This window comes from Xiphias gladius, chromosome 12 (genome assembly GCF_016859285.1).
Source record: "Xiphias gladius isolate SHS-SW01 ecotype Sanya breed wild chromosome 12, ASM1685928v1, whole genome shotgun sequence".
In the NCBI taxonomy this organism is placed as follows: domain Eukaryota; kingdom Metazoa; phylum Chordata; class Actinopteri; order Istiophoriformes; family Xiphiidae; genus Xiphias; species Xiphias gladius.
Genome location: NC_053411.1, coordinates 5,147,964 through 5,172,390, shown reverse-complemented (window position 1 = coordinate 5,172,390; position 24,427 = coordinate 5,147,964). Strand labels below are relative to the sequence as shown.

The 24,427-nt window shown below is 40.4% G+C and overlaps 1 protein-coding gene across 1 annotated transcript in view; it reads left to right on the top strand.

Moving 5' to 3' along the window:
* fgf11a (fibroblast growth factor 11a) overlaps positions 1-24,427 on the top strand; it is an 87,160-nt gene that overhangs the window by 629 nt on the left and 62,104 nt on the right. The gene's annotated exons all lie outside the window — the stretch shown is intronic.

The following is a 24,427-nucleotide window of genomic DNA, read 5'->3' as shown; positions in this document are numbered from 1 at the left end:
ACACACAATGAACTTGGCTCATACATGCAGTGATTTACTGTGATATAAAAATGTCAAGTGGCGCCTCATTTGCGATTCTGGGAGCTATTACTCTCCCTGTGCTCAAGGCAAGTGAAACACAGTGCAGCCTAATTTATCTTGTGTGTTTGCACGTTAAACGTAATTGGAAAATTATTCATTGTAGCTAAATGAGACAAAGACACTTGATTTTTGTTGTTAGTGTGTCTGCATAAGGTGATGTTTTTGACATTATGAGCCAAAGATAAATTCAATTTGAATGTTCTGTACTGTTGATCCTGTATCTTAACAATTGCAAAATGTTGATGTCTTACAATAATATAGTTCTTCAGAGGTTCTGTGGACTAAATGAAACCCTTTGGATCTATTTGGAATTACACATCTATATTTAGATATGGATAGGCAGGACTGACCAGTACAAAAAAACACACACACACACACACACAAATTAGAGTTGGCCAAAGGTCCATGAACAAAATGTACTTTGGCAGGCCAAATCACTTATGTACCAGGTTTATTTTGTCGAAAATGCTCAGTAATGATTGAATAATAATGTATAATCAGCTTTGTTGTTTTTCAGGAGTCATGTCATTTTTTCTTAAAATCAATTTGGCTTGGTTAGCTTTTTTTTAATTTTTTTTTTTTTAAATTATATATTATTTTTTTTGCTTTTTAATAAGTCATAATATCCCCCCCCATTTTTAGAAGTCTTGTTTGTTGTTTTGGAAGTCGTATTGTCTATTCCTCTGTCTACTCATTTGTGTGCCCCCTGAATGAGCTTGTCCTTACCTCACCACTGTGCCTATGTGTGTTCTCCTTTTCCCACATCTGCTTTTCTGCACTTGTGTGTGTGTGCGTTCTGTGATATTTATTGCCTTGGTGTGCCAAGTTCATCATGATAATTAGTTGGGGAACCTCTAACGTGGGAAGCAGCATCTGCCATGGAGGCGGCTGCTCTCTAAATTGTAATTACAGTTGTAAAATATGTTGGACAGGTTGTGACAGTGCCAGCTCTTTGGGAAAAGGCCACACGTGCACCATGCCTATTGTTGAAACCATTTTCATCCTAATGGCTTCAGTGCCTCTCACGTTCTTATGGATTTATTATGGTAATCATTGGAAGAGGTAAGGAGGCTCTGGTTAGAGACGTATTACCAGCTTCAGATTTTTAGGCTGTTACCATTAGAGGAGTCTGTGTTAAGTCCCGTCTGTGGCAGTGTGCATCTTCATCATTCATTCATCATCAGGAATCTCTGCATGTGTGTATGTATGTCTTCAGCATATGGAGGACACTGCTGACCCCTGGCCATCAGCGTGTGTACTATAGCTGGTGTATGTGAATGTTTACTCTCAACATTTGTGAGCCCACCCCCCACCCCCCTCCTTTCTGAGCTTCAGCCTAAGGCCACAGTTGACCCCTGGCCAGGAATAAACAACTAGAATATTCCTCAGCCTCTACCTCCTCCTCTTCTTCTTCCTCCTCTTCCTCCTCCTGGCAGGACTTCTGAGTGGCCTGCTTACAGCTTGCCTTCACTTTGCCTCCAGCTGGCCTCAATTGTTTCTGCTGGCATCATTTGGTTTCTTTCGGCTTATTCTGCATCATGTGGCTTACAGTCTCTTGCATTGTCTTATATTTTGGTTGTTTCTATTGTTTTCTAATAGCTTCCATTGTCTTCCATTGGCTTCATTTGGCTCTGGTTACCTTGTTTTGGCTATTATTGAGTCTTGATTCTCAAATTTTCTCTTTAAAATTAAAAATTAAGGATGATTTTGGGAACTACCTGAGGCTTTCAGATTAGAATTACACAACTGATAACAGTATGACATATTAAAGCCTCAGTAGTTGTACAGGCTTATAATGTATAAAGCAAGATGAATGTACTGTGATGCTTCACAGGGACAGCTTGTCGGTATTGTAAATGCAGCCATTATCGATCATCATTATGTTGGCATCTAAGACAACATGTGGTATGGCCAAGTTAGTAACTGTTTGACACTGTTCTCAGCAGGAAGAGAAACACTCAATAGCACCAAAGCAGTATGACTGCACTCAGTATCATGGAAAGTTTCCCCAGGAAACCAATAGTGAATAGGCAGCTTTCTGGGTCAGTGGTGTCACATCAGACAAGTACCACCCTCTTGTGGTTTTTTTGTTTTTCCATTTTACATTAAAATCATAATCAGGAGCAGGTAGCTGCGTCAGTGAGGCTGATCATGTCACATGACTCCATTGTTAGTACCCAATGTTAACACTCTCTTGTACCAACTCTGCTCTACTCTTACATTTCTTAAATATCAGTAGTAGCTGCTACTTGTTTTTACTGACTGCTGTGGCATACCACTGGTATCTGTTTGCATGTTTTAGCTTCTGCAGTCCCAATTAGCTGTGGCTTAAAGACTGGGGACGTTTCCATTCAGCTTTACCAATCTTTCGACCACTACACTGCTCCACTCCTTAAGAACACCCATGGAATAAAAAATAAAAACAGCGGGGAGGCCAGGAGTCTAAATAACTTGGTTATAAAAAGTTCTACAAAAAAAGACAAAAAAGCCCTATCTTAGGTAGAAAGAGACAATGAAATACCTGAATTTATCAGACTTACTTTTGCTAAATTAATTATGCAATCTTGTCACGCCCTCTTGAAAATATTTGCTGAGAGGTAGTTGATGGGGAGAAAAGACACTGATTTTTTTTTTTTGTCCAGAACTCCCCATAGATAATCTGACGGTTCTATCCTTTCAGTACATGCAGAAATTCTCACACATTTCAACTCATTTGAGTCCCTGTTGCCCTGTTCTCACCTTGCATTAACATGGGATCCGATCTCAAGTGGACAGCTCTTAAATCAGTTTACACCTGGCATGAGAATGCGTCTCCATTTGTGATTGGATCTCCCGTCTGCACTCTATATGCAAATAATTAGCTAAATCATTTCCGTTTGCAAAGACCATTGTTTTAACTGGTGGGAGGCAGCAATGAACTTCCCGTGCCTAGTCTGGTGGAAATTAAAAGAAGAAGAAATCAAAACAGTACAGACTGGGTCTATTCCTTGGTGTGTTCCAGACAAACCAAATTGCCTAAGATGTTTGTTGCACTCGTAACATATCTCTATGGGCTTTTTGAAATTTTCAGACATCGTGGACAAAGCCAGCTTACGTGATTTGTACGACTTATATTTGTTTGCAACTGAGTACGTAAATCCGCTGATGCAGAGGACGTCGGTTGAGCAGGCGATCCTTCCGTATGGCCCAGGACACATTCGCATACACACTGCTATAAGAATGTGGCCATATGTGGCCCAGACCACTTCTGCATGTGGTCTGAGCAGAAGGATCTCAAGCGTGACCTCAATGCATCTTGGGTGCATTCACACCTGTAATTAGAGCTGTCAACTTGTGATGGGATCAACCAAGACGCATGTTAATGCCAGGAATGAACAAGGCCTAGTGTGTGGGACAAGTTTGTGTTTCTCCTTGAAAACAGGAGGATCATTTTTGTCTTACTTAATTAGAATCCTTAATAAGAATTCAAACCTTGAGACTAAAATTGTGTCAGCTCACGTGGAGTCCTGTGCCTCAGATTTTAAATCTGGTCACTCTATTTGCAGACCAATATGTTGTGCCACTTACAAAAGATAAACTGATGGCAGCTCAAATACACAGTGTTTGTCTGTGTGTGCGTGTGTGTGTGTGTTTGTGTGTGTATGTGTGTGTAGAAGTTATGCATCTAACACTGTCTGTTGGTGCGTCTGTGCATTGTGACCGGATAGTTTATATTTCCTTTGTACTGCTGAAGGCCATTTGAGGCTATTGTAGCAGAGGAACAGTTGTACTTAAGAACGAATGTGTGTGTGTGTGTGTGTGTGTCTGTGTGTCCCCTCAAACATTCACTGCCTACCTGCTTCCAAGTGATAGGGAGTAACGTGTGTTTGTGCGTCCCAGCCTGACCCACATACCTTCCCCTCTTATGTCCTCTTTTACTCTGTCACCCCCTCAACTCACATACACACACACACACACACACACCCCTGTAACCCTCACCTTACCCATACTAATGATCCCCCAGCACTACAGCCCACTCAGCTTATAACAAGGTCAGCTTGCCCTGCCCAAACACACACACACACACACACACACACACACACACACACACACACACACACACACACACACACACACACACACACACACACACAAATACTAACAAGCAAACCAACCTGAGCAGACATACATTTTATAGTGCAGATATACACGTGTAATTGCGAACAAAAACACAACCACGCAACTTCACAATAGCACACAAACAAATGATGAGATTTCATGATAATCTAGGTGGGGAGTGTGGGAGAGAGATAATTTTTCCCTGGCTTTGTGTGTTTGTGTGTAGTGTGTGTGTGTTTGTGTGTGTGTGTATGGGGCCGATATGATCTGATGAGGATGTTAAGCCGCCTATTGGATATCAAAGCAAAACCAAAATAGCTTGTGTTGTCCTCTTCTGCTGTGGAAGCCCTCCTCTCTTCTGTTAACAGGATAGAATAGCAGTTGGCCTTGTTACTGCAGCACGGGGGCCAAGTGTTCATCCAGCTACTGCAAATTGGTTTTTCTGTGTGTGTGTGAGCGTGGGAGAGGGAGAAAATATGTGCACGTTTTTGGTTGGAGACAAACGACAAACGACAGTGTGACAGTAGTCAGCAGACGCACCTTGGCCAGACTCCGCGATTGTGTGTGTAAGTGAGCGCGCGTGTGTGTAAGGCTCATTGTTGTGCTGTGATTCATCAGGGCACATCAGCTCCTCTCATTAACACACACTGATTTATCAATAATGTGCGGCAGCATTTGGAGAGCACACATTGAACTGGCGTGATTTACTGCCTCATAGACTGGACACTCTGGACAGGCCACACCAGGGAGGACTATATTTCCCCCGTTCTCTCTCTTTATCAGCTTTCTCCCTTTCCCCTCCTTCCTCTCAGTCCATCCTTTGACCGGCTTTCTCCTTCTCTCTCTATCTCACCTCCCTTTCTCCCACAGCTTTGATCACCCTGTCCCCTTGCCACACCACACACTTATCTTCTCAAGGACATCTTCTAACTGTCTCCCTCTCCCTCGGTGTCTGCATGTCTCTCTTCACTTGATGTATTTTCCCCCTGTGTCTAATCATCTTGTCTTTGGGCCAGTCACTTAGTCACTGGATGCTACGACGGCAGAGATACTGTAGTTATTGTGCTGCCATATTACATAACCGCTGTTCTATTGTTAATGGATCAGGAGCGAGCGGGATGCACGTCTAATGTATGGAGCTCTAATCGCTCGGTTTTGGAGTTGTTGTAATAAATACGAGATGCATCTTCAAATTTCTATGGAGGGATTGAGGGCGTAGGTTTAGTTGAGGAAACACAATGGAATCGATGTGAATGTTCTTAACAAATAACATGATGAAATTGGTTATTATGTTGTCACTAATTGAACAAAAGTGCTTTGTAAATTGCAGTAATATTATTACATTAGCACTACTGAAAATCACATTTAGTGTAGCTGATAAAAGATCTGATGCTTAATGATAGATTAATGTATTATATTTCCAACTTTACTGTCCTTTACTATCTTTTGATTGAAATATGCAGAGGAGGTGTAAGTACTTTTTAAAGCCCTGACTAGTGTCTGCAGGTCTTCCTGTCATGCTGCATGTGGACAGTTTTGACAAAATTGCATCTGTTCCTCCAAGCGTCAAAACTCTGTCAAATCTAAAAACAAAGACTATATAAACATTCTGCTGTAATACATTGGACTTACACTGACACCAGTTTGTTATAGCCATCCATTTGAAGCTGGGCAGACACTGCATAGATTAGGCCCAATTTCTACCCAGAATTAGCCCCCCCCCCCGACTAATTTTGAAATCAGGCCGGATTTCTGGCAGATTGGTTGCCCCTTTGACATACAGTTTTAGGGTGGTCATGAAGCTTAGTTGATCAATGATCTGGCTCTCGGATGGTTGGTCGGCTGTCTTGAAGTTTGAAGAGTTCCACAGTCCATTTTTCCACATGGCTGCTGTCAAAAGATCTGTTATAAACTGCAGTGAGTTTGTTTTAATATTACTGCAGTTGTATTTTACTCGTTGTGCCTACTTTTGTCTTGAGACTGTGCAGTGTCAGAAATTAAACTGAACTTCGCTGCAGAACAGATGCGTGTTTTAGCCATCTGTAGCTCCATATTTTTCTTTTCTTCTTCTTTCTTTGTGGTCCTAGTAGATTTGCACAAAGTAACGCTACCTTTCTCTTTTTTGTCAACATTTTTGAGGATTTTTTTTGTTCTTGTCAGTGGACAAAAAGTGATCGGGGGTTCCATGTTTACATTCAGTTTGAGCACCCATGCTGAGAACACTGTGAGCATAGAAGTCATAGATCTTTGGCCAATCAAAACTTGCAGCCTGAGTTAACACAATCTAAGATTAATAAAAACACAATGTCTACACAGTATAATACAGCATGACTTTCAGTGTTGTAGATTTTTGCCAAAATGTGTCTGTTTTGTAACTTCAGGGAAAAAACAGAGGTTGAAGTGACTCTATGGAACAATACAGGTCCTATTTTCATCACTTGAAGCATGAAAAATCTAAGGATATATTTATCCTTAATACAAATGAGTAAAAGTAAAACAATAGAGTGAAAACATCTATTAAATCCATTAATATTAGCATTTTGTACTATCAGTTTATTTTTGTGATAGACCTAAGGCTCAGAATGCCCCATCAATGTGGTTCTGATGTCCTTGGGACATTGACTCTAGTATAGTATAGTACCACATTGACTGTAGTAAAGTATAGTACCACTTACATGCCAACTGATGGCTGCATAAAATATTCTGAAAATAACAATACACAGCATGCCTAGCTGAGGAATAATGTAGTGTCTGTACCATAAACCGGTAGATAAAAGGGGTGAATACCAAGCAGAAACAGCCCAGAGTTCAAGAGAAAAAAGATGTTCTATCCCTTGAAACACTGCGGTGAAGATGTAGAAGTGAACAGCTGTACAGTAAAACACAGTAAATGAACCTGCTGCAAATCAGCGGGCATTTAAAATTGCTTCTTTTCATCGTTGTTTCCTAAAGGACGCTCATGAAAGGAGTTTTACAGTAATCTCAATTTGGAAGGCAGCCAGACTAGACATAAAGATATCTCACATTTTTATCATGTTACACCTCCACTCTGCTCTTTAGTGTCAGCTGTTCTTTAGTGTCCACAGATAACAAATGACAGGTTAACTTTTGATCACATAACACCACTGAGAAGGTTTCTTTCTAGTTTTTTCTTTCTGACAAAAGGAAACAATGTTGGTTAATTTCCCAATGGAAATAATCTTTGTCAAAAGAACTACTTCAATATATTGAAGTGCTAACAGATAACCAAACCTTAGGTGATAGACTGGACCCATCTATCACCTCAAAGAAATATTGCCATTTGCCTTACACCATGTGATTACTAGCAGTCAACGGCCTCTGTTGTTTTGTAACAGGTTCCGCCCTCTGTCCCTGCCAGTGCGGCAGATGTTGTGTATGAAATGGTGCCCAGAATAAATGATTTGGAGATGCTAACATTTGGCCAGTGTGATGATCAATGTGGGCTTTCAGTGCTGCCCCTCCCATCCAATTGATTAATGGAGCCGTCCACCATTTGTTTTGCTGCAGAGCTTTTTTGGATGGGCGTCAATCATCATTATCGGAAAAAATAGAATATTTCTGGTGGTAGTGCCTCTGCGTGTAACTGTGAGCGTGTGTTTTCTGCTATATTTCGGTATGAGCTAAAAGTTCGCTTGCACGTAAAAATAAGTGACAAAATAGTGTCCGAACTGTGTGTGGGAGGGTTGATGAGGACGTGTTGGGTTTATGAAGGCTGCAGTGCCCCGGTAGGAATGAGGTGAGCTGCTAACCTCAATATGGCACATTCTTGGCATGGCACAGCAAAGCACGGCGCTGAGAACACCAAAGTGTAATGAGAGCAGGGCAATGAGGCCGAAGGGTTTCAGATCTGGAAACTTTGCTCTTCAGATGACCTCCAGCTGAGATTATAGCCCACACACACACGCACACACACACACACACACACACACACACACACACACACACACACACACACACACACACACACACACACACACACACACACACACACACACTTACAGTGAAGCATGCATGCAAATATGCTTGTGTGTATGCATTTATCTACACCAGCACTCAACATCTTATTTTTACGTCAGACAATTTCCACTCTGCTGGGATTCAATGTCTTGAGAGCCCAAGTAACAAATGACCGGCAAGCATCGAGTCAGCATCTAGCGCCCCCCACCACCGACCCAACCTTGCCTTCCTCAATGTCACAAATCCCTATAGAACAAGTGCACTGTCCCTTTAATCAATGCATATTGTTTAAATCACGATATTAACATGCTCAGGAAAGTAAAGCTTACATTAGCATCTTATATGCAATCAATTTGACGCATGGTTTGTCTGCAGAGCTGAGCGGGACATGTGTCACATCGAGATGCCAGTTTGGGGATACAAGACACACACACACACACACACACACACACACACACACACACACACACACACACACACACACACACACACACACACGCATGCACACATAAACAGAACTGTGGGAAAACACAGACAGCATGAAAGCCTTTGGGCTAGGTCCTGAACAAGACACAGAGGCACGCAACAGCACAGATAGATCCACAGCGGCACTACAGATACACACATCCACAGCGGCACTACAGATACACACACACACACACACACACACACACACACACACACACACACACACACACACACACACACACACACACACACACACACACACACACACACACACATCCTGGTCATGTTTGGACAGTCCGATCTCTCTCTTAGCTCAACCACAGTGTTTCTGACCAAAGTCACACTGTCCAAAAGACAGCTCATTAAGCTATATGTAATTTTTATCCACCCCTCTCTATCACTGTGTGTGTGTGTGTGTGTGTGTGTGTGTGTGTGTGTGTGTGTGTGTGTGTTTCTCTCACGCACACACAGACATACACATCATCCCAGACACTTCAAACCTGCTGTGGAGTGATGCGCAAGAATAAAGCGGCCTTATGGGAAAAGTGTGTGTGTGTGTGCATGCTTTCCTCCCTGCGTCTGTATCTGATTACATGTTAATGTACTTTGATCACGGAGACTGTGCCACCCAAGGGTGGTGTAGGATTTACTGACAGGTGCTCTGGACCAACGGCTTAGCACACTGCAGCAGGGCCTCGGTCCTCACATTTATCTGTTACTGTAAAGATCAAATGGATCTAATTGTACCCTGCAAAAATATTTTACTACATGAACTTTCGAATGTTATTAAATGAACATTACTTTATTTTTAAAGTAGAGTGATAGCGAAAGACAATATATAGCAGTTATTAGTCTGAAATTCAGAAACTCATAACATTTCAAGTCTCTATGGCTCCAGTAGTATGCAAAGTCTTTATCTTTCTGTATATAGAATAGTTAAAGATTATTAGCTACTGGCAGCTGTAAAACTGGACGGTTGGTTAGTTTTAATGTGTATAAATCAGCCAGACTTGTTCAGTCTCTTTCTGAACTACACCTCATGTATTTGATCAGACAAGGTCAGTTTTAGTTTATAAGCTAATTGTGATTTTGCGAAACATTTTAACAACTAATTGTGAAACATTTTCACACTTGCTCCATAGGTAAATTATAGGTGTTATTATTATGGGACTATTTCTAGTTTCTATGTACAAATAGCTCCTATGCTGTGAGCATCACAAAATGAAATTCCATGCCCCTCCATTATATTAGGATGGAGCCAGAAAACTCAAAGTCAAATATCTTAAAACCAGGGCTGAGGAAACCTGAAATGCACGGCTAGATGCATGAGAAAATGTGTTTTTTATGATTTGGGTGAATTGTCCCTTTACATTTAAATGTGTATTCTCATATCTTACTATTTATTTGCTTAGAAACTGGACTGAGATCTTTCTTATTGACAGAGAAATGATCCAGGTATCAGTCCTTTCTAATTGTGTCAGGCAATGTGATTAACAGGCCAAAAAGTTAGAAGTTAAAAACAGAATGCAGATTATTAATCCTTAAATAACATTTTGTGTAATTTTCTTTTTTTCATGTTACATGAGATTTCTTTGTCAGTAGAACAATTTTCACATTAAAATTATATTATCTGTGAGGTTATTCAAATTCAGCCTTTAAAACATGAGGTTTAACATCATCTGTCAAAGGATGGTATAGAGTTGCATAAAGGGAAATTGTTGGACCCAGCATTTTGAGCCATACTTGGGACTAAAAGTCAAGCAGCCTCTGCTGCTTCAGTTTTTTTTTAAATTTAAGCACCTGCAACTTTATGGAAGCACAACACAAAATCATCGGCGTACTCTCTGTTTACGTCAAAATGATTATAGTGTAGAAGTGTATGGCCGTCTTAATAGGACTGATCTGAAGTTATTATTGTGGGAAAATCCATCTCATGCAGCCCTTTTGGTGGTTTGAGGAACAAACACACACAGACACACAGGCAAACACATGTCAAAAATCCTGCGGATATTTACCCCAGGAAATGGGACCAGGTTTTGGCGAGAAATATTGGGAATTCGATTCCAATATTCAGCCCCCATTATCAGTCTGTCTCTTGTCTTTGTCATCACCTCTCTACCATGCTTTCATTTCTTCTCTGTCTGTCTTTCCTCCACTTGTCCTCCTCCTGAGCGTTTAAACATGCATGCTGCATTTACTTATTTAAAGTTATTTAAAGTGCTGTTACCAAGTCAGAACATGAATAACACTGAATAATGTAACTTGTGTGCATCTATAGACAGACAGCAGAGGTGAGAACTCCCAACATATAGAGATAATCCATTACCTTACTGTATAGAGACAGAATAGATATAACATTTCAGGCATTCACATAATATACATGCACACAATCTGTGTAAACAAATGCAAACACTAACAGATTCCCGTGTTTTGAAGGGAAATATGGAAAACACACAGACAGGATTGCAGTTTACGTTTGAAGCTGCTCACTTTCTCAAACTGACTGTACACACACATATAAATACACACACAGTGAAGATAAAAGGGAATAGAGCTGTGATCCATACTGTCTCAAGCCCCTCTAGGCATGGTGTGAGCTTTCAAAAGCACACGTGTAGATGTTGACTCAGGACCTACAGCACATACATGTGTCCTTTGTGTCAGGATTTGGCATGTGTTTTGTGCCTTTGAAAAATATACAACATACAAGTCATATACACTGTAAATTCCCAAGTGTGTGTATGTGTATTTGTGTGTGTGTGTGTGTGTGTGTGTGTGTGCAGGAGACCTTGCTGATTGCGGCACCCTATCTACCTGTGTGTTGTTCCTCTGTGATACACAAGCACAGGTGCATGACGCGTCCTTCATTTTAATGTGCTATCAATCTGTAAAGCTGGAGACTAGCCAGAGCCCCCACCCCCTGTATACACACAAACACACACACACACACACACACACACACACACACACACACACACACACACACACACACACACACACACACACATACATATGCACACGGGAAAAAAGCCACCCACATACACATACAATACTATAGGAAAGTCTACTGTACTCTCAGAAGAGAGGAGAAGTTCCTTTAAAACTGGGGATTTACCTCTGCCATTAAATTATCCGGCATGCATTTAGACTCCCATTCTGCAGAGAGGGAGGGAGGGGAGGATAGAGACAGACAGAGATAGAAAGCACTCGTAGCCATTCATTAAGTCTAGCATTAAGTCTTAACATCTTATTAGTCAGTCTTTCATATATGAAACAATAACTTAGTTACATTTAATGTGGAATTATGTCAACCCTGATTGTTTTGGGCTCATCATAAAATGATGACGAACATTAGACCAAATGACAGAGACAGATTTTCATTTTTACAGTTAAATCTGCACTAATACAAATGTTATCTTAACAGTTTATTGAATAGATATATATAATGTGAAAGTGGTCGCTCGTTGTGATGAACCCATGGAGAATGATCACCTAATTCTGCAGTTCCGCTCATTTTTTTAGCCTGCAACTTTGCTGTTTTGATTCACTCTCACAGCTCTCATCAACGCAGTTTTCAGATGTCGGCAGCTGTTTTCAAAAAAAAAAAAAAAAAAGGGTTGTGGACACAAAAACAGAAGTACAAGAAGAATGAATAGGGGCAAGAAACATGATTCCAAATGAATGCTCTGCTTTGAATTGACCTGTATGCTAATACGTTCGCCATAGCAGCTTTATACGTTGCGAATATGTGCTATGTTCACAGCTCTGCTGGCCAGAAACGGACAGAGAAATTACGCAGGTTTAACGTTATAATCCTTAGTTCAGTCTTGGGTGATCTTGTGACACCTCTGGTTACTGGCAGCAATGGACCTGCAGTGCTCAAATTGTGGTCAAAATCTGTTTCCAAAAAACTAATTACAAAGTTGTGGGCTAGGAGCATTCATCATCGCAATGTTTTATCAGGACAGTTTGATATGACACCAGCTGTGGTCTTCCATAATAAAATTACAATGCAAATACACCGAATGGCTTTTACAGTCAGAATATTGCCTATATGGAGTTTGATATGATGAAAATCTAAAGGATTATAACTTTAAGTGTTTATTACCAAAAGAATATGTGGCTTGTATATCCCGTGTATATTCAAGATCATTTTCCTCATGAGTTAATGTGTGTGGTTATATGTATTTATTGATATCTTGCTGCACAGTGGTTGACAGACATTGAGAAAGGGGAGTGGGAGGTCGCACTAAATCCTACTTATCCTCAAGATGAAAGCCCTGTAAGTTGCCGGGGAGTCAGTAAAAATAAATTTCATCCATTTATGTCAAATTAGAAAGCTCACGGTTTCATGCTGGATATGTGAACCACACCAGCACCAGGCAGCTACAGGGCAGAAGAGAGACAGAGGGAAGCGGAGGCAGTGCTTGAGATCTTTGCAAGTTGAGACGTTGTAAGCCCCTTAAGGCCATTGGGCTGTGAAGGACAGCCATTTACAGATATTTATCATCATTATTTTTAAACCATTTCAGCTTTATTAGACGTTTTAAAGTGGTAAGTGACAGGATAGAGCGGTGGTCAGGTGCTGACATTCACAAAGGTCACAAGACAGATTCAAACCCATGATGCTGTCTACTAGAGGACATCTATCGCTCTCCCATTTAATTCTTGTTCAATGCATAAATAGATATATTAACATATGTATTATTGTTCAGTGTATATTTCATGTAATCCATTTAAGGACATGCTGAGATGGAGGGCAGAAGCATTAAATCCTTATAATGAAACCAGATGATATGACTTATTCAAGTCAGTTCTCATCACAAATTCCGGTCGCACTCTTAAATCAATGCTCACCATTTCAACGTTGCAGAAGATCAGATTTTAAACTGAAGGCACTGCTTGCATCAGGCTTTACATGTACATATAGTACAGCCTATCTGAGTGAAACACAGCCCCATTAGCCCTCATCGAAAACAGAGACAACAGGAATAAAATGTTCATAGTACAATCTTATGGAGATCTTTAGAAGGTGGCACAAAGAATCCTTGCTAGAGGATGGAAGTGGGCGGATAACGATAAGATCACAGAGACGTAGATCTACTCAGTGGCGGAAATTGGATGTGACAGAGAACAAGCTGGATTCAGAGAGCTGAATCCCAATTAGACAGGTCTGTCACAGATTCATACATGCTAACCTGTTTGATTAATGTGATCGGTGTGATTCTCTTGTACGTTCGTGATCCTGCAAGCTGCCTACTCCAGACCAGCTGTCCCCCAGCTGTGTCCAAAGTCTAGCTATTCTCATCATGCAGTGGTCGCCCTCTGCCAGTGCCTCGGCTGCTCGTTCCCGAGGACATGGACTCTGGGGCAGGACGCCATCTTAGCACCCTGGCAGAGAGAGAAAGCGAGTGAGCGACAGAGTGAGTGAACTTGCACCTATATACAACTTGTGTACAACTTCGACTTGTTTTCACTATGGTGAAGCATTCGTGTGACTGGCCGGTACAGTTTCCTGCCACATGAGGTAGCACTGTGGTAAAGGTTGAGCCAGGTTCAACCACTTTGCCGAACGACTCTGACTATTTATGTGATTTTTGATATTGTCGGAGCATGTTTGATATTTCGCCAGCGATAATCAGGTGGGACCCGACAGGAACGGCTCTTTTAAAACAGCGAGTTTTGGAATTGTGTGACCACATACAGTTAGTTGTTTTTATATCACGTTACCCACTGTACAAAATCCATTGAGAAGTGTACTGTACAAATGGCGGATTAACCCTTGAACATGAATGCATTGCGATGTGATATCAAATTCCAAGAGCAGAACAGTTGGTTTACTGATCCATACATGGGTGCAAGATAATAACATATTATTATAAAACATATTTCAGTGTTTTCCTGTGTCACAGGTGGAATTGTGTTACAGCAGGGTAGGACCTTTCTTTATGCTACCACTGTAACCACCACAAACAGTATATGCTGCAATAAGATACAGTTTTGATCTAAGTGAATATAAATGCATTTATACTTTTCACACACTATCAACACAGCAGTAGTCCTTCTGTGAAGAAAGTTCATAATCATTTGCCATTTCCACTCAGCCCTTTAAACATCACGATTTGCAAAAAAAAAAAAACCATTACAAACATTTACCATTTTTCTTAGTCACCACAAGAAAAATAATAATAATAAGTGTAAAAAAAGAAACTGTTGATGTGTGTGTGTGTAGGTGTGTGTATATGCGTATGTAAATAATTCACAAAGCACTTTTAGAAAAAAAATGAAAGTGTGGTGAAGTGAAGCATCCACCCCCTCTGTCTCTGGGACTAAAAGTGAATTGGGAGATGGTGTGATTAGAGCAGACAAGGACAGACTGAAGCCTGACCTCTAGCTAGAGGTAACCAAGAGGAAGGAGGAGGAGGAGGATGAGGAGGAGGAGGATGGAGAGATAAAAAAAGAGACACAAGTGTGATTCCACAAGTCAGGAGGTCTAGGGAAGAGAAAGACATGAGTATCTATAAATGATATTATATCATACTAGAATGTGATGATGAGGCTGATGGAGGCATTATTTTCTTTTACTTCGAGTTTTGTACATGTTTACACTTTTGAGATGCAGTATCGAGTTTTTTGTCAGCTCTCGTTGACCCAGTGAGTTTTGGAGCGCTTTAACTGGAACTGCTGTGATATCAGGACATCTCTGCTCCAGCACAACCAGCAGCAGAGTGTGTGCTCTCACCCAAACTGTCTTGAGCATACTGTCTGAATGTCTGGTTACACAGTCATATGTCCATATCCACATGCTGTCCAGAAGCCTACACATCCTGTTAAAAGGGAGGCAGGGCTATATGCACTATTAATGACAGCCATTATCCATCCGTGTCATCCATTGTAGCATGGCAGAAATCACATGCAGGTGTGCAAATGAGTGTGTGCGTACCAGACTTTCTTTATATGGCAGTATTTGTGTGTGGATATACGGTGAATTAAAATGACTCAATAAATAATATATATAATAATTACATTTTGTGTACAGTGAGCACTTTTGAGGTTTTTGTCAAGCATGTTTCATAAAATGTGCATCCTAAGAATGTTTTAGCCTCAAAACACACTATTATGTTTCATTTTGCCAGTAAAACGAAATAGCTGCACTAACAATAAAAAAAGTGTAATTTCCTTTGAAACAGAAAAATACAACTTAATGCATCAGTAAAAATATTGGTTAAGAAAATTAATTGAAACAAACAGATTTATAATAACATGAATGTGATTTGTTGAAACATGAAACAGATGTTGTTTGCAGAATTGTATCAAAAAAAAGACGACAGCTTTCATTTTGCTAGTTTTTGATGTCTTACAGTCTTCAAAATATTTCACATTTTTAATAAGAAAGGCTACAAGGACTGACAGCGTTGCAGGAGCTGAGGAGATACAGTAGACTGATGAGTGTAGAAAGGGAGGTAAGAATGTCAGGAGGTAAGGATGGTGGGAGCATAGATATATGTTGGAGAGCCAGAAAGAGATGGAGAGATAGGGAAGAGGAAGCAAGAACTAAAAGCAGCTCTAAAATGGCAAGGGAGAGATGGTGTGATAGAGAGATAGAAGGATAAAGAGGAGTGAAGGTAGGTGGGTGGAAGCAAGAAGGGAGGTAAGAGAGTCAGGAGCAGCAGAGAGAGATGGACTGATAGAGAGAGAATGAAGGAGGGAAGGAAAGGGATGAAAGATGGAGGGGGAAAGGAGGAGATGAAGACAGGCATGGGAAAGATGAAGCTACCTGTGTGCTCAGTTACTGTATATCAAGAAAGGGGGGTGAGGAAGAGGAGAGAAAGAGTGAAAGGAAAGGGTGAAAGAGGCTTGAGTTAATATATCACTCCCATAGGAGCCTTCATCAGACAATTTAGTCTGAAAAATGCCAGTAATTCAGTGTGTGTGCGTTTGTAATGAAGATATTAGCGCTGGGTAGAAGAGATACACATATATAAGTTATGTGTATAGAGTGTGAGAGAAAGGTTTTATGTAAACATGTACATAGTGCATGTGAACGTCGGTGTTGTATGTGTTGGTAAACATAGATTTGAGTCTGGGGGCAGTGCCGCGGCTCTAAAAGAAGATAAGCAGACATAATTAAGAGGCCATTAATAAAATTTGGTAATGAGCACTCCGTGTAACAGAGAGAGAGTTCACGTGTAACTGTCTGAATGTATGTGTGTGAAGCAGAGGGAGGGGAGGCACACTCACTTTATGTGTGTCTCTCATACTTCCGTATCAGGCGTATCTGCTGGCTGAGATATGTTATCATTATGAGATATGTCCTGCCTGTGACATGCACACTGTCATCTCCGTTTCTCCCCATTTGCATAAAGAGGGCTTTTAGCGATGCCCTTGTACCCTCAATGACAGTATCTCTGCATTAGTCAATGCGCGCACAAGCACACACACACTCGCTCGCACTCCCACACAATCACACAGACAATCACACAGACATGCTCACATATACATATGAATTATGTTTTAATTGCTTAACATATAAAGTCAAGTTTTAATATAAGGATGAATTTAATGTCCAAAGGTTCCAAATACTAATCTATCTATCTATATATATGAGTCAACTTCCCATGGACATATAAGACCATCAAATTGATTTAAACGTGGAAATTTATTGTTGTTGCTATGATAAATTATTCTAAAAGTTTAAATTAGTACCTCTTTTCCTAAGCTTCCGATTATGTTCTGCAGCAAATGGAACTTGCTCAGGGGTGTCATGTGAACATTTGTTGTCGGAAAAGTAAATCAAACGACAACAAAGAGACGAGAAATGACCACAAAGAAAACACCAAATGCCCACAAAGGAACACAAAACGATGCCTCTTTCAGTATGTAGTTATTGTGTGTCTCTTTCGGTTTGGATGTCCTGCTCCTTTGTAGGAGGGGTTGGGGGGCCTTTTATGTCTGTGACCAGGAGCCCATTTTCTCCACATCAGTCCATGGCTGTAAGTCATTTACAAGTTACAAATAGCAGCTATTTAATGATATTATTTCTATTACAATATTTAAAGTTTTTGGCAATCATTTATTACACTGAATGAACAATGCAACTATTAATAATGTACAGTTTGTTATTGTCAAGTCCCTGGGCTTTGAATTGGAGTCTTACAACATTTTTTACTCATTTTACAAATGTGCCCCCTTTTTAAAACGTTGCACGAGTCCGCACCACCATTCAAGAGCTTCTAAACTTGTCCATTAAGTGAAAATTGAGTTTGGAATATCAAAATGATGTTCATTGCAATGAACAATGACATATGTTTCACTGTTGCATCATACCAGACAATACTCATACCAATCAATCAGTCAATCAATCAAACAAGAACTTGAACAACTAATTTTCTTACTTTATAATTAAAATTTGCTCAAAATTATTAATTTTGAAGGCAGACATTACTGAATTCCCTTCTCACAAATATTTGCACATTTCAGTTATATAGTCTAAGGTATTGCATTGTCTCCTATCCAATTTCCTGAGGTTATTATTTCGTTTCTCTTTGTTTCATTGAAATAGTTTGTTTTTAATCTGTTTTCTTGCCTCTGAGCTTCTCTTCTGTTCTGTAAATGTCGCCCCTGGGATCAATAAACTCTTATACGATTTCACTGAAGTTTGAATATTGAATTATCTCCCAGCACTAAGTTAGATCTTTCTGCCTCACCATTAGTCGGCATTATTTCACTTGGAAATGGAAAATTTTTTTTTAGCTCACATGTGTTTGGAATGTTTAAAAATGTCCTACAGTACAAATAGTAATTGGTGTTATCTGGATTTAAGGTAATTGGCCATATTTAGCCAAATCTTTTATTTAATGTTTTTGAGGACATTAATAAACCTGCAATGTGTGTAGCACCAGGTTCCACGCATTTACGAATTTGGAAACCAAAGCTCTGATCATTATCCTGTTGGATTCGCTTAGAAATCCAACAGGACACTAGATATAACTTTAAGGCACTGAAGAACCTAAACAATGAAAAATAATCCAGTAATGACAGCTGAGTAATAAAGTCAAAACTTAAGGAGAATGAAAATATTGAGGTCGATGTTTAAACATGAGTGAAAAAATGATCTTGCAGTGTCATGTCATACATTTCAAATCTGGATCCTACTAAGCTGTGTCACAGAAAATGAAGCCACCTTAAAGCATGCCTATTATACAGCAGTATAAGGTGGGCGTAATTTATACATGTAGAGCACTCCTCCTCCCCCTTCATGTCAAGGTAAAGTGAACACTCAAGCCTTAGATGCAGCAGCCTCAAATATAAAGCAGCTCACTCACACACACACACACACACACACACACCCTCAGGGTTGTGTTGTGTTATGTGAGGCTTTCAGCGGAAGTATAAATGTTAGATTACTGTCCGTCAGGGAGCTGGGGAGTGTTTATGTCAGAGAGGGATGTTACATAGGAAGCTGAAGTGTGTGCGGATCACAGTTTACATATGAGTATGTGTGAAGTTCAGCAAGTTTAGCACTGGGACTGAGGTTTGCGTGCAGAGAGTCACTTCGGGGAAAACACTGGCTGGTAAAAAAGGAAACCAGAGGAGAGTCCCCCGATCAGAGAGACTGATCCTAACTATGTTACTGGACCAGTGGCACGTGCACAGATGAGCTGGAACTCGTGCTGCTATGCCCTCTGCTACTCATCCAGTAGCTGCCTTGAATCATAATTTTTTAAAATGAAAATTACCCTCAGTTCTTGTGTACAGAAATGCCTTGAAAGCTGCTCAGAAGTGGACATATAAGAATAAAAATGGAAATGGATATAACACTGACGTAATGGTTTGTTCAGTGGATGCCACTGAAAAGGGACTGGCAATCAATTTAAGAACACTCACAGGTTATACTTATAGCCTTGGACACTTTAGCAACTACTTTCTTGAGGCCTGAAGCTACGGCGCCCAGACTGTAATCTGTAATGTCAACATGATGTACAGCTTGGAGGTTGCCCATAGACAATGAGTTTGGGGACTCACACAATGTTTGTCTGAATGTATACATCCAAACAGGCCAAATGCAGTACTAACACTGCCAGAGTCCTCCTGTCCTGTGCCAAACAGAGTCAAATGAATAAATATTAATGCCAAATGTATATTGGTAACCTACCTTAAAAGTCCCTTACGTATAGAACATAGCTTCACCTATTTATTTGTCTGATTAGTTTTTTCTAGCATATAATAATGGCTGTAGAAACAATGAGACAATTGCTTTGAGAATTGGTTTGCTCTGTGTGCCAGCCTCTGTGGGTATTCCAGTTTTACCTGACTTGCAGTATAACTTCAGCCAGAAAAGGACTGTCTTTGCCTTGTTCAGGTTTTAACAAGTAAAGGTTTAAGTCCACATGCTGTACATTAGAGCACTCAATATTCAATATGTGGTGACACAGCACTATTTAACTCAATACAAGTGATAGGTTAGGGACATGACCTATGGGAAATTGTAGTTTAATTCAACTTTATTTTATGATGACACTGTATCACCGAGGCGGAGAGCTTGGCTCATAGCACCATTGCTGAAAATAGATCCAATGAGGCAAGAAACATGAGCAGTCAAATGTTTATAGGTTTTCTGAGCAAGGTAAAAGTTTAGAGCCCAGTCATTTGCTTGTTGTTAACACATGATTAGCCTAGTAGCTAGTGTATGTAATAGAATTTAACATTAGTAGCGACTGTTGGGCTTGTTAACTTCACACTACTGTTGCAGAACAACATGAGTAGGACATACGACATGTCTGTCATGCCAGCTATAGCTTTTTGAAGGAATGTTCTGAAGACTGAATTTGAGTTTGATGCAAGCCGCAATCTTTTGCTTCTGCTATAGCCAAAAAAAACGGATTTCAGCAACAGGATGTTGGCTTGGGTAAAGTTCAGGTGGAATACGAGCATTAAAGCATGACAGACTAGTCAACCTAGACAAAAAAACAGCCACAATATACAGTCCAGACTGTAAGTATGTGGACAGTTACACATTTTTTGTTCTTAAGGCTCTGTGCTTCAGCGCATTCAGTTTGAAATAAAATAATGAATTCGACATTGAAGTGCCAAGTCTTAGTTTTAATTTTTTTAATCAATAATGAAAACACTGTGTGGGAGATATAGCCTTTTTAGCACATAGTGCTCAAATTGCAAGGTTTCAAAAGTACTACATTACTACTAAATGATTTGATTCAGTGTCAGTTCATTCATCAAAGGTAAGCCCTTTGACTGACAGCTCAGAGTTTACTGACAGTTGAGAGGGGCCATTTAGATTGAGGTGGAGTTGTCTGTCAGTATGAGGAGTAAAGAAGATAATAAGGAAGCTCAAACTAAAAGCATACATCGATCAGAGAGAAATTAGAAGTAGTTGGTTTGCCAAAATTCTCAGTTTGGTACACTCTAAAAAAGCAGGTGCACATAGGAAAACTAGAAAATGCCAAACAACCTGAGAGATGGAGGAGCGCAAGATTTGTAGATGAGCAGGAAATAATTCGCAAAGTGAAGAAAACCCCCTTTATGACTTCATGACCATAACTTCTGCTGATTCACCACAAGATGCAAAACCCCTGGTAAGCCTCAAACAGAAAGGCCAGGCTGCAGTTCACAAAAACACACAAAAAGAAACCAGTAGAGTTCTGGAACAAAGTTCTATGGACTGATGAAACAAAAATCCACCTCCATCAAAGTTATGGAAAGAGGAAAGTGTGGAGGAAAAAAATGAGTAGTTTCTGACCCAAAGCCACCACCTCATATATCAAACATGGTGGGGGTTCTGTTATAGCTTGGGCATGTATGGCTGGTACTGGAACTGGTACACTGGCATTTATTGATGATTTCACTGCTGACAAAAGCAACAGGATGAATGCAGAGGTATACAGGAGCAGTTTTTGTGCTCAGAATCAGCCACATGCATCAAAACTCATTGGACAACATTTCATCTTTCAGCAGGACAGCGATCCTAAATGTGCGTTCAAATAAACCAAAGAGCGTTTAAGGTTGAAGAGGTGGAATATCCTCGTCTGATCGAGTCAGTCGTCTGATCACAATCCGATTGAGCTCCATTCCACTTCGTGAAGTCCAGACTAAAGACGGAGACCCCACAACAAGCAAGAGCTGAAGGAGGCTGCAGTGATGCTCTGGGAGAGCATCACCAGGGAAAGATACAAAGCGTCTGCTGACGTCTATAGATCAAAGACTTCAGGCAGTCATTGACTGCACAGGATTTTCCATAAAATATTAAATATGATGATTCAGTTTAACTTTATGTGTGTCTGTCCAATCACTTTTGTTAAAAGAGCTATATCTCCCACATAGTTTTAGACGAAACTGAGTCTGCTGAACCACGCAGCCTGAAGAACAAAAACGGTATAACTGTCTAAATAGTTACGGTCTGGCCAGTAGACGTATTTACCATTTAATACTGTCTCACAGACGATATTCTCTTAATTGAAATCGACACGACACGGGGGAAAGTAGAGGCGGGGATGTTGGGAGATGCTAGGTTTTTGCAGAAAAAAAAACATTGGCTTTGTAGAAAGGTTTTCTTTTCACTACAATACAATTTGAGTTTTACTGGTGCGTGACAGCTCTGTTCAGGCACCTGCTTCTCCTCAAGCTACATGAGTTTTGGAGTAGAAACCAGGGACTAATGAATTTATCACTTTTACTCAAGCAGAAGTATTGTAATTATTTAACTTTCTTATTATTTAACATCTAGGTCTTTATTCCACCTCCATGGCACAAGAGATGGTTGCTAGGTGATTTTTCACATACCTTCAAAGCTTTCATTCACCTTTAAATTTAAGCGTTTAATATCCTTCCCATTTCAACTTTTCTCAGCCTCCCTGCTCTCAGTCATTATGCAGCCTAAAGGGGCTTTGACTTAAGTGTAATTAAAAAAAACCCTACTCCCACAACCGCAGCAATTAGATAGACAAAATGGCAGAGGATTCCCTCCACCACCACCACCACCGCTTCCTGTGTGCCTCACCTTCCGTCCAATTAAACCAAAGAGAGAGAGAGAGAAAATGAGAGAGAGCTAAGCAACATGGGGAAGCTGATCACCTTATTGAAAACCTGCCTCTCTATCCCTCTCCCCTCTCCTCCCCCCTCTCCTCTCTACCACTCTAGAAGCCATCATTTATGTACAGTAAGTCTCCCAGGACCTTAGAAGGAAGCAGTCGGTCCTGTTTTGCCTCCCTGTTGCATGACAGTAATGATTGGCCTGACGATAGTCATTATGGCTTTACATGTCAGTTTACATTCTTTGCATACTCCTCCTTAAACAGCAACTGAATTGCCCACTAGAAAATCTCTGGCTCTTGAGGCTTTTTGGAAGATGATCTTCGGTAAGCTCCCGTTAAGCCCCCTGCTTCGAAAAATCAGATCTTCTGAAGTGACCTTGAGTGTCCTTCAGAAAAGCAGAAACATGCAAGTAACATGTAAGTATTTTATTTCTTCTAACTAATACACAATTAATCTTTAACACAAGTGGGCTGTTAGATAATTGCCATATCGGCTCAACAATAATACAATCATGGTTATAAGATGACCCCAATCTTTTCTAACATTTGTTTTGGACAAGAACTTTTTGAAGATAAGAAATGCTCTCAGGTTAGTCTGTTTGGAAGTTCCCCACATCACTATTTGCTAAAATGTCAGAAACATTATTTTGAGGTATTTTTCACATCTCTGATTCCTGTCTGATGTGTTAATACGCCTGTGTTTAACTGTCTCAGCCAGCTGACACAGACATTATGTAGAGGCATTTTGATAGTGAGTCGAGCTGATTGTCAGGTTTCACTTCATGACAGAAGTGAATGTGTGTTTTTATTTTTAATGTTTTTACTATTCTCTGTGTGTGTTTTCTCAGAAACAAAATTTTATATCTCAATGTATACTTGGAGAACTGTTATTTTAAGCACAATATATATATATATATATATATATATATATATATACAGTGAATAGTGAAGCAATGCATCCTCATGACAGAATTTAATTTAATCCCTGGCTAAATCTTGTTCTGCACCTAAATTCTTCAGTCAATCATGCACACAAATACCCTTAAGTCTTTCACTTCTTCAGTAAATGTATTCAGTTACCTTTCATCCTCTTGGATAATGCAACAGACTTATCTGAACCCAATTCAAGCTCTATGTGCTGAGTTTTATCACAGAGTTTTGTACCCTCCCAGGCAGGCCCTGCTCTGCTGCAGCGTAATGGAGACACACGACGGCAATAAAAGAATCGCTAGCAGTGAGCCAGACAAGCTGACCTGCCGGCCGAAAAGGAAGAGGAGAGGTACTAAAGGGACGAGTGGGAGAGGAGAAACGACAGATGAACAGATGGACAGATCTAAGAGGAGATCACCGCGACGGCTGGAGATGATGGGGTTGCCCGGATGGGTTTTAAAGGGAGGCCCGTCTCTGTACGCATAAAGGGAATTATCCCCGTGCAGTTCAATAAAGCAGCTTGTATAATTACAGTGCAGTTTATTAACTGGAGAGGAATTTAATCCCTCAGAACTGGGGTGAGAATGGCGAGAGAAAGAGAGGGAGGTAGATAAGCAGGTGAACAAAGAGGGAAATTATAAAGAGAGGAAGAGCAGGAAAAAGAGCGTACTGTAGCTTCACTTTTCTATTATCTCTGCACAGCAAATTAGACCCTGAGGCACAGGAGCTACTGTACAAACCACGCGCATGTGTGTGAGTGTGTTTTCTCTTGTTTGCTATGATTAGCTGCAGCAGGCTTAAAAAATGCAAACCGCTGCTCTGTG